General features: G+C 39.8%; 1 protein-coding gene across 11 annotated transcripts in view; it reads right to left on the bottom strand.

The window, feature by feature from the left end:
- LMBR1 (limb development membrane protein 1) overlaps nt 1–12390 on the bottom strand; it is a 360445-nt gene that overhangs the window by 299795 nt on the left and 48260 nt on the right. The window lies entirely within an intron of this gene.

Genomic DNA, 12390 nt, shown 5'->3' with positions numbered 1-12390 from the left:
CATACAACATATGGTCCTCGGTGAACAGCTTCTTTTACTTAGCAGAATGTTTTCAAGATTCATCTATGTTGTAGCATGTATCATTACTGCATTCCTTTTTATTGCTGAATAGTATTCCACTGTATGGTATATCACATTTTAAAAAATCCATTCATCAGTTGAGGGACATTTGGGTTATCTCCACTCTGTGGCTATTATGAATAAAATTGCTCTGAACATCTGTGTATACATTTTTGTATGGGCATAAGTTGTCATCTCTCATAATCATCTGGAAGTGTAAAGAACCAGACCATTATGGGGACCCAGTGCTCGGGCCCCCTCTCCTCCATAGAGATTTCATGTGGCTGCCTACCTGACCAGGACAAACGTTAAAAGTCATCAGAATGCAGTTAACAAAGCATTGACACTCCCCTCCCCTGATCACAAATCTCCACAAGCTTGTGTCACAAGACCCTGCCTAAACGCTGTTCTCACACCCTCCTTGTCGTAACCTTTATAAACCACTCCCTGGTACCCCACACTTTTGCAAAGAGCTAACTTCCATCCTTCCCAGCCCATCACCGCCATGGGAACAAATCATCTCCTATAAGTCAGTCCTATTAAACTCATGTCTAACTCTGTGCCTGACGTGTTCTTGGTCCTAGGGCTAAGCTAGGTTGTGACAACCATCACAGACACCTCTGAAACAGCGAGGCTACTAACCCTACCCTACCAAATATTAAAACATATTATAAAACCTCAACATTATTTAAACAGCTATGCTGACACCAAATATTGACAAATCAATGAAAGAGATTCTATTACATAAAAACTTAACATATAAAATGCATCATAAATCAATGTGGGGGTGAGAGGGAAGAAGTATTCAATAATTACACCTTATAAAAAAATAAATAACAGTTGAACAAGAGACTTTTATATTTCAATTTAGAATTAAATTCTACTTAGAACTCTAAAATGAAACCATTCCAGGTGATAACATCTAGGTAGTATCCTTATGTGCAATTTCTGAAAAAGAGGTGATGGTCATATGACTGGGAAAATGGACTTCAGAGCTAGGCAGTGGTCATGTCAGGCACGATACAGTCATCTATAAAATGAAAGACTTAGAATGGATAGAAACTGGGAGCCATGTGTAAAAGTTCTAATACACACAAGACAGTGATAAGAGACAATATGGACTGTAACCAAAAGGAGGAAAACTCAAGAGCATCAAAGATTGCCTGCTGCTGAAAGCCTACCGATGGGTTAGGAACACTGCGGAAACAAGAGAATGTTAACACTATCACCACCACCTCCCCAAATCCTGTGGAGTGTAGGAGATTGATCAAACAGGAAAACCAGTTTTTACTGGAGAAACATAAATGGAGGGAGTTTTCTAAGGACCTGAGGATTGGGGGAATTGTTTACAATACAATGGAAGCCTGAGTAAAGCTGGAAGAGGAATGGAAAAAAAGAATAGGCAGAAACAGTGAACTATGGGGTTAACATCAGAGAGATTAAATGACCAAGGGTATTAATTATTTGTGGCAGAGTCTGAGGATGATTGGAATACGTTCATTCAACAATTATTTATTGTGAGATTACTATGTACCAGACACTTCTAAAATCTGGGAATACAGCAGTGAACAAAAACAAAATTCCTGACTTCATGAAGGGAGTTTATATTCCAGCAGAGGAAGCAAACAATAAATAAACAAGTAAAAATACTGTGTGACAGATGATGATTAATGCAGAGTTATGGGAAGAGGGAGTTTCAGCAGGGTGAGGGGGAAGGCCTCACTAATAAGGTGACATTTGAGAAAAGAGTTGAAAGAGAAGAGAGAGCAAGGCTTGCAGATATCTGGGGGAAGAATATTCCAGGCAGGGAAAACAATTAGTTAAGTGCAAAGGGTCTGAGAAAGTAATGGTTCCGGTACATTAAAAAAACAAGGGGGAAAAGAAATAAGATATGCTTGTGAAGAGTAATGGGACACAGATCACACAGGACTTGCAGTTTTAAGTGTTAATAGTTATTACAACTAGTAAAAGAGTTGGTTTTTACCTTAAGTAAGAAGGAACCCATTGTAGTGTTTTGAGCAGTGGAGTGATGTGGTCTGACATATTCCAAAAGAATCACTCTACAGTTACTATGTGCAAAATAAATTAGAACAGGGCAAAGACAGAAGCAGGGAGACTAGTTAAGAAGTTACTGCAATAATCCAAGAGAGGTAACCAGACCTGTGTGTAGTAAAGGTGTTAAGAAGTGATCAAGTTCTGGCTATGTTTTGAAAGCAGACCTGAGAGGATCTGCAAGGATAAAATACAAGGTTTGGGCCTGAGAAACAAGAAAGCTGGAATTGCCAAATCCTGATTTGGGAAAGACTATGAGAGGAATAGTTTTGGGGATAAACAGAAAGTACGGTTTTAGATTGTTAAATATGAAATACATATTATGGACTAAGGTGCACAGGTTGAGAAGAAATTTCAATATAAAAATCTATACAATTTGGGGGAATGGTCCAGTCTAGAAATTAACCAAAAAAAAAAAAAAAAAAAGCCACCCGGTAGATTCCAAAAACTGGGATCATCAGCATATAGACAATATTTAAAGCCATGAGAATAGATTAGATTACCACCCTAGGGAATGAACGTAGCTAGAGAAGAAAAGTCTGGGAGCAGAGCTATGGAGCTCTCAAATATTTAGAGGTCAACTAGATGAGACGGAATCAGCAAAAGCTGACTGAAAAGAAGCATCCAGCAAGATAGAAGGCAAACCAAGAGACCGTGAGGTCTTGAAAGTCAAGTGAAGAAAGTTTATCTAGGAAAAGGGATGATCAATGGTATCTAATGCCGCTGACAGGCCAAGTAAGATGAGGGCTGAGAACTGGCAACTGGATTTAGCAACATGTAGGTCAATGGTGACCTTAACAAGAGTTATTTTTCTGAAGAAGTGGAGGTAAAACCCTGGTTAAAGTAGATTAACAGAGGAAAAGAATTGGAAACAAAAGTGTAAGGAGACAATTCTTTCAAAGAATTATTATAAAAGGAGCAAAGGGAATGTGAAGGGGAATGTGAAGTAGATAGGATTTTTTCCAGGACAAGAAAAGTTACAACTGGTTGTATCAATAATCCAGTAGAGCAAAAAAATTATTGATGCAAAAGAGAAAGGGTACTGTTGCTGAAGCCATGTACTCAACTGAAGGGGCTAGCTTTAGAAGCTAAGTGCCCTAGTGAGGAGTTAGACTTAGATAAATATATCCATAGTAAAAAGGAGGAAGAAGAGGCAGAGAAGAAAAAGACAGACTATTTTAGTTCAGTTGCAGGTAATAAGTAGATGTGTGGTGGAAGCAATACTTTCTCTTTTGATGGCTTCTGTTTTCTCAGTAAAACAGAAGCAAGTTCATCAAATGAGTTATATATGGAAAGCGAGGAGAGAGGTGTGTGAACCACATGGAAAAGTGGGAGAAAAACGGCCTAAAGAAAAAATAGAAATGAATAGCAAGGTGAGATTAAATGGCCTATAAATTTCCAGGCAAGCCCAAGCTGAAAATTTTAAAGCAATCCAGGATCCCTGATGATGCCATGCAACAGGATAGCCTGATTCTTGGATGCTGAGGCAGATGCAGGAAGAGTCCCCCAGAAATACGTAACAGACATCATCCTATTTTCTCTCATCTACTCTTCAGTCAAGCTCTTCAAAATAATAGCCTACATTTGCAAACTTCCACTTTTTCACCACTCATTCACTCTTCTAACCACTAATCTGAGTTCTACTTCTGAACTAAAAATGTTTTGGCATTGGTCCATAATGATCTAACTGCCAAATTACACGTTTCATGGTTTTACTTGACCATTAAGCAACAATTAATACTGTCAACTTCCCTTGGCTTTTATATCAGCAATCTTTGTCCTTCTCTGATCGTACTACCACTAGCTTGTCCTTCACTAGCTTTTCCTGCCAGCCTTTAAACATTATTCTCTAAGATTTCTGGGCTCTACTCTCATTCCATAAACTCTTCACAGATAACCTCATCTGTTCCCATGGTTTTAACTATCAACTATGTATCAGCTGGGATATGTATGCTAACAGTCGGAGGGATCAGAAAACTAAAATTATACTTCCTAGACACTCTTCAGCTAGGAATTTGATCCCACCAATGAGATCCACTTGCAAGAGGTCTGGAAGACAGAAATGTGACAAGGGCCACTTTCTACTACTGTTACTGTATCAAGCAGGATCATGGAGATGTTGGCAGCTGGGTCAGCATTCCCAGTGTCTGGGGCACAGCTTCACAATATGAGAGGTAGTTGTGGTGGCAGCAGTAGAGGCCAGAGAAAAAGCTTCCTGACATCAGTATAGCAACTTGGATAGTATGGGGTTAAAATCAATAGTTCAGAGGCTACACACACCACCCTCCCACCTTGCAACCCTTTTTTCTAAGGACCTAATTTCCTATATTAAATCCTATTCTGAAGCCATTCACTTCTTTCCAGCCCCAGCACCCTACCTTGGTCAAAGCTATCTTCATCCCTCATCTAAATAATTATATATTGGGCTCATCCATTCACAGTGGAGCCCCATTCACATTGTGGCCAGAGCAAAGGTTTATCATTTCTCTTAGAATAATGGAAAACTGTTTCACATACCAAAGAAGGCCTGTACAATTCACCCTCCATCTACCACTTCAATCTCATTTCATACCACACTTCCCTTTGCTACTCCACCCCAATACCTCCTACCATGAGCCATGTTCAAAAAGGTTTCTGCATATGTTTCTCTGCTTGGAATGCTCTTTGCCTCATCTCCGACTCATTCTTTCTTTCTTGGCTCAAGTACTATTTTCTCTGGGAAGACTTCTAGACTTTCCTGATTAGGTCCGTCTTCATATCATGAGCCTTCTTTTATGACATTGGTCACATATGCATGTTTGCATTTGCTTTGTATTTGATCAATGTTTGTTTCTCTTACTCATGTGTAAGCTCAATGAGGGCAGGGAAGGTACCTATTTTCACCCACCTTTGCATTTCCAGAACTCAGCACAGCACCTGATGGATAGCAGGCATCCAATAAATAATTGGTGAATAAATGTATGGCTATCTTACAAAAAAAAAAAAAAACTCAAACTGAACATTCCTAAATTTTATATCATTTCTCATAACATCACTTCAATTCCTCTCCTCTACCCCACTCCCAAAAAGAAACTGTGTCTCTTGTCTCCTCAACCACCAGATTATCATCATAGACTCTTCAGTGCCTCTCAGCCAAAACCCAGAAAGCCACCAACTTGTATATCAATTCTCTCCTTAACTATCCCTCAAACTTCTTCCCTCTACCTAACCCCACAGTATTCCCACTACCTAATTTAACCCTAAGGTAGGGAGAATTCTAAAATGGTCCCTAAGATTTACAATCCCATTGGTATACACATCCTGCATAATCCTCAGAACCGTAAATATGGTGGCTTTTATTACTATGATAAGGTTATGTTACATGGCACAGTTGGCCTTAAATAGGGAGATTATCTAGGTGAGCCTGAGCTAACCAGATGAGTGTTACGATCAATAGTAACAGAGGTTCCACACCAATGCAAGCTCTTGGTGGTAGGTGGTGTATAGGAATCCTGTGTTTCATGCATGATTGTTTTGTAAACTCACAACTTCTCTAATTAAAAATAAAAAAATAAAAAATATTTTTTAAAAAGGATGAGTTTGGAAGCAAATTCCTTCCCAGAGACCCCAGACAAGAACTCAGCCCACCAACAACTTAATTTCAGCCTCATAATAATCTGAGCAGAGAATCCAGGTGCACCATGCCAGACTTCTAACCTACAAAACCGTGAGCTGACAAATCGGTGTTGTTTTAAGCCACTAAGTTTGTGGCAATTTGTTACATAGCAATATAAAACTAAGACATGGCCCTAATCATCAGTGCTTTAACAACATTCTTTTAAGTAAGACCCTCTACAGTGATAACCAAAATTTGTATTTATGACTGCTTTCTAAGCAACTGTTTTTCTAATATTTAACAAATTCAAAACCTTAGAATAATAGAGAATATATATTCTAGGAAAGGATACTTAGGTGGTACAAGTAAAAAAAGAAAAGCAAGGAAGTGATTACCATAAAATGAAAGTATGTTACACTTAGAAGGAAGGGAATGGACAATGATCAGAAACAACACATTGGAGGGCTCCTGGGGTGCTAGCAATGTTCTGTTTTTTGACCAGGATGGTAGAAGTTAACACCAGTTCACTTTACAATAACTTATTAAGAAAAAATACATAAGTTATTAAGCTGTACTTTTATGTTTTATATATGTTTCTTTATATGTGTTTCTGTCACAATGAAAAAGAGTAAAAAAAAAAAAAAAAAAAACCTATGGTAGCTACAGAAACCTCTCAAGAAAGAAGACATTTTCCATCCATGCCCTGTTGGACAGATATTTTATGGACCAAATCTAGCCATGAAGAGAAAAACATTGTCAAAGAAAATCACTAAAGGCATAGCTTTTACGTAACTGCCTAGTATTTCCTGCCATAAAAAAATCATTAAAATATACCTACATTTTATATTCTTTCTTGAACAATTTTGATAGTATTATGCTATGAAATAAGTTTCCAAGAATAGAATCTGAAGTTCAGCTAAAAGCATCCCAAACTGCAGCCAACAAATAGGTACCAAGTAAGATATAAACCATGGTGTACCTATATTGTAAGACACTTCTGAATGCTGCTCAACCAATTTCAGCCCTTCTTCAATCCATTCTGTAAAACCACCTAGTCATCTCTCTAACAGGCAAATTTGATCATATTACTCCCCTTTGCCTATCAGATAAAGTATAAATGCCTCTGATTGTATACACCAGGTCCTTCATTATTTGGTCCCATCCATCTTCAAAACCTCAACTTGCCATCTGTACTGGTATGAATCTGGTAACGTACCCCATAAAAGGTCATGTTCTCTTAATCAATCCCTATGGGGACAGACCTATTGTTGGGTGGGACCTTTTGACTGGGTTGTTTCTATAGAAACGTGACCCAGCCCATTCAAGGCAGGTCAATCCCCTTGCTGGAGTCCTCTATGACAGGATAAAAGACAGATGAAACTCAGAGAGCTCAGAGAAGCTAAGAGAGAAATGCCCAGAGAAAATTAAGAGACAGCCATTGAAACCAGAACCAGCAGAGAAGGACCAGCAGATGTCACCATGGGCCTTCCCATGTTAAATGATTCATTAATTTAATTGATTGCCTATAAAAATACTTACAGTCTGTTACGAAAGATTTTTACCATAGCCTTTTTTTCTTTTGAAGTTGAAACAAAGGTGCTATGATATTGTTACAGCAACTTCTCTCACATTGGGCTTAGTTTTTATAAGAGTCAGTGTTATAAAGACCACCTGAGTTCCGTGACTCCACCAAATATGTTCTAAAGAAAGCCTGTCTTCCAGTACAAATCCAATTCTATAAATTGGTTTTTCATAACTCATTCTAAACCCTTGTTCTTGGCAGAGTCAATGCTGGACACGTATAAGATGTAAGGGAGTTCTGTAGTTTTCTCCCCATGTGGAAGAAGATGTTCCTCAAGGCCCCACAGCCTGAGTGACTACACAAAAGTAACAAACTATAGTAGAAAGAGTACTGAACTGGAAGACCAGAGATGGGCTCTGTTACTTAGGAACCCTGTGACCTCAGGCATATCACTGTTCTGGGCCCCAGTTTCCCTGTCTGTAAAGCCAATATTCAAGCTAAGTGATTTCTAAGATTTCTTCCAGTTCTAGGTCTGCTGAGGTGTGCAGTTTTGTTTGATCCATGATTGATTATTTCTTTGGAGTTGGAGATAATGAAATGAAATCACTGATTCTCATTTCTGAAAATTCTAAGTCATGAGCAGAGACACCCCATTCTTTTTTAAGAGCACTGGATTTCTTGGGTGACATTGTGGTATGGTAGAAATGAAGGGCTTCTTACCTGAGGGGCTTCTAACCTATCAGGTCCATAAAGGGTACCATAACAACTTCATGCTCCGGGTTGAATAAGTATGAGGTTTTTAACAGATTTTGTTCCTAATTCCAAGAAAGGTAGCTTCATCCAGCCCCATTATTTGAAGTAATAAGTGTCAAAACTGGCCTGACCTTTTAGACCTGTCAGACAAACAGCAAGAAAGACTTCCTTAGGGACTAGAGTTTGAAGAGGTTCCACAGGAAGATACACATGCCTGGATAACTTTTCCTAAGTGGAAGGTGGGGGACATTAAACATTAAGGTTTGTACTTTGTTTTTCATAATTCAAAATTTATTCTGCTTTGGCCACTGAACACTCTTAGCAAAGTTTGAAGATTATATAATCATTCTAGTATTTGCTCACAGGAGAATGATGCCTGCTCTGCATTTCTAAAACATCTTAGGGAAAAAAGAAGTATCTCTGGAAACAGTATTATTTTAACAGTATTATTTTAAACAAGAAAAGGAGAAGTAGAGCAAACTTCTACCCCATGGAATAACTAGAGAAAACGCAGAAAATGACCTCAACTACGAGCAGCCAGAGAAGGACCTCTACAATATATAGGGGGACCTGGATGCAAAAAGCAGGGCATTACGACTGAAAGGACAGGGTAAGTTTATTCAATCGTGACCACCTCCAGGACTGGCAGCTACATGCTGGCCAAAGTGGGAGAGGGAGGAGCTCTGCACTCCCATACTCCCATCTCCGCAACCAGCAAGGGAGATAACCCTTCTCAGTCCCATAGCCAGGAGCTCCCTTGAGGGAACTCAGGAACCAACAAACTTGTGTTAACCATACACAGAGACCCTGCTACAGTGCGCAGTGTCCACCTCTCAACTCTGAGGCAGGCTGTGGTGGGGGCCTGGTTTTGGGGAGGACTGAGGGGCCCTCCCCTTGGGTAGAGAAGAGACAAAGAGCTGAGCAGAGCAGATCAAACAATTAACAGGTAAGAGAGACAGACTGTATCCCGCTGCCTGTATCCTTTCTCCATGGAGGCCCACAGCATGAACAGCAGAGAGGCGGGAACAAGGGAGAGGGCCACATGGAAGCACCAAAAGCCCTTCCCCCCACCACAGAGGCATGTGGGTGCATGGTGGGCAGGGATCTTGTGGGTTGACTAAAAGTAGGGCACTTCTAAGCTGGCTGAAGGCTGAGGAAGGTGAAATGTGCAGCCCCACAGCCCAAGATTAATCCACTCGGAAGTTTGAGAACCACCAGACTCACCATGCCCAACCCCCACCCCCAGGGCTGATGTCTCCAGTGAATTGCTGCTTTGAATGGATTTCTAACTAGTTTGGACCCCACCCAGTGAGCAGCCGTAGTCAGGAAAAAGTGAACTAGAGGGGAAGAGGTGGCCCAAAGAGTGCCCCCTGCTGGGCAGACAGGGAAAGTGCACTCTGGCAAACTGCAGTTCTGCCAGATTTTACACAGATGTCCAAATACACATGTGTCTCCCAAAATAACCGTATTAACACAAGCAAATGCCAATAAAGCAACAGAAAATCACAAAGCATATGAAGATCCAAGAAGATATGAACAAGCCAAATGACCAAATTAAAAAACCAGAGGAGACACAGAACTTGGAACAACTAATCAAAGAAGTACATATAAATCTCTTCAAAACAACTTCAGTGGGTTGGCTAAAGACATAAAGGACATCAAGAAGACACAAGAGCATAAAGAAGAATTTGAAAAAGAAAACAGAAAAACAGCAGATCTTGTGGAAATGAAAGATACTATAGATCAAGTTAAAAATATACTAGAGACACACAGCAGATTTGAAGAGGCAGAAAAAAATAAATGAAGTAGAGGACAGATCAATTGAATGTGAACACACAAAAGAACAAATGGTAGAAAAGATCGAAAATTTGAATTGATTCTCAGAGAAATGATGGACAACATGCAGCATACAAATGTAATAATCTGATGTCCCAGAAGGAAAAGAGTAAAGTGCTAACAAGAGTATTTAAGAAGATAGTTGGGGAAAATTTCTCAACCCTTATAAAAGACATAAATATGCAAATCAAAGAAGCCCAATGAACCACAAATAGTATAAATCCAAGACTCATACTAATCAAATTTTCAAATGCCAAAGAGAAGGAGAAAGTCCTGAAAAGCAGCAAGAGAAAAGCAATTCACCACATACAAGGGAAACCACATAAGACTAAGTACTGACTATTCAGTGGGTACCATGGAGGTGGGAAGGTAGTGGTATGACATATTTAAGATTCTGAAAGAGAAAAACTGTCAGCCAAGAATTCTTTATCCAGCAAAGCTGTCCTTCAAAAATGAGGGAGAGTTTAAAACTTTCTTTCAAATGCATAGAGAATTTGTTAACAAGAGATCTTCCCTGCAAGAAATAATAAAGGGAGTTCCGTTGACTGAGAAAAAAAGAAAGGAGAGAGAGAGGTCTAGAGAAGGGCACAGAACTGAAGAGTATTAGTAAGGGTAACTTAAATGAAAAAAAGAGAGAAAGGGAAAAAATAGCTCTGACAAATAAAAACGAAAGGATAAGATGGTTGATTCAAGAACTGCCTTTACAGAAATAACTTTGAATGTGAATGGATTAAACTGCCTAAGTAAAAGATACAGACTGGCAGAATGGATTAAAAAGTATGATCCACTGACATGCAGTTTACAAGAGACTCATCTTAGGCCCAATGACACAGAGACTGAAAGTGAAAGGATGGGAAAAACTATTCCACACAAGCTGTAACCAAAAGAAAGCAGGAGTAGCTGTACTAAATCAGACAAAATAGACTTTAAATGCAAAGATGTTATAAGAGACAAAGAAGTACACTATATATTAATAAACAAATTCACCAAGAAGAAATAGCAATCATAAATGTTTATGCACCCAATCAAGGAGCTCCAAAGTACATGAGGCAAACACTGGTAAAACCGAAGGGCCCAACAGACGTTTCTACAATAACAGTGGGAGACTTCAAAACAACATTCTCTTCCATAGATAGAACAACTAGACAGAGGACCAATAAGGAAACAGAGAACCTAAACAATGTGATAAATAACATATATAGATCATTGCATCCCAAAACACCAAGACATACATGGAGTCAAAATCTCACGAGGCTGCTGAATGGCTACATAGAAAAACACAGGACACTGAGGATACCATACTCTGAGGAGGATAGCGCAGGAATTCCAGTTGCCCATCATGAAGCAAAAGCTGAAATTCGCAGATGCCTGCCCCTCCTGCTCGCCACAATGACCAAGAATGCTTCCTCACCAACTCGGTCACATTGGCCACAAGCAGATCCCGGTCACCAGATGGCAAGTAGACCACACTGGGCACCTTCTCTTATCTGAGGGTGCAAAATACGCCTTTACAGCCATAGACACAGCTACAAGGCTGTCATGGGCCTTCCCAGTAGAAAAAGCTAACCAGAGAGCTACAATACAGTCTAGAGAAATTAAGTGCTTTCTTTGGGGTTCCCACACATATGGACAATGATAGAGGGACCCACTTTATTGGACAATTAACCCAAGCATGTGCTACTGAACATGGCCATACAACCCCACAGCAGCAGGGTTAATGGAAAGTATAAACAGGCTTTTGAAAGAACAGCTAAAAGATAAATAATCCCTGCAGCAGTGGGCCCACTGGTTATATCCAGCCCTCACCAGCCTCAATTCACAACCTCAAGCACCACTCCCACTCCAGTTGAATTGGTAACTGCAGGACCCATGCAAGCACTACAAATTCAGGTAAAAGGACTGGCAACGTTACAATGTTACAACTATGATGAGGTACTGAAAACAATTTGCTCTTGCCTGTGCCACAAACATTAGAAATTGGGGAAAATAAAATCCTGGCCAATGCAATCGCACTGGTTAGGAATCCTAAGTCCACGGAGTATTGGGGTCACCTAAGATTTAAGCATTAAAACATAGTCTATACACAATATGCCAAAAGTTGTATATATAACCAACCCAGGAAGCCCCCTCCCCCAAAACTTCAAGGTACTGTATTATGACTTTGTGGACACATTATGCTTAAGCTCACCATAGATTTAACTCCAGATCTAAAACCCCTTCATAGCACACTTTCCCCAGGAACTCTTCTGTCCACTAATGGAAAATTAGCTTGTATATTGTTAGATCAGCAGAAATTACCCCTAATTGTTCCCCAAAAATTTTTCTTTTCATTTGGACTGTAACCCCTGTGAACTGGACTGCATAGAACACCCTGCTGGCCCAGCAGAATTCAACGCATTGGAAAATAAGACTGAAAATCAGGTTTTATCAATTGTCAATAGCATCTCTTTGTAGAATTGTTATCTCTGTTGGGGAGGGACGCCTAGTGTTCTGTTGTCTCTTATCCTGCAACACCTGTCCTATGGTCAATGTAGTCTGCTGCGTGGGGGTGGACTGTGAAGATCCAGGGCTT

The sequence above is a fragment of the Choloepus didactylus genome, chromosome 5 (assembly GCF_015220235.1).
Source record: "Choloepus didactylus isolate mChoDid1 chromosome 5, mChoDid1.pri, whole genome shotgun sequence".
NCBI lineage: Eukaryota > Metazoa > Chordata > Mammalia > Pilosa > Megalonychidae > Choloepus > Choloepus didactylus.
This window is presented reverse-complemented; position numbering and strand designations above follow the sequence as displayed.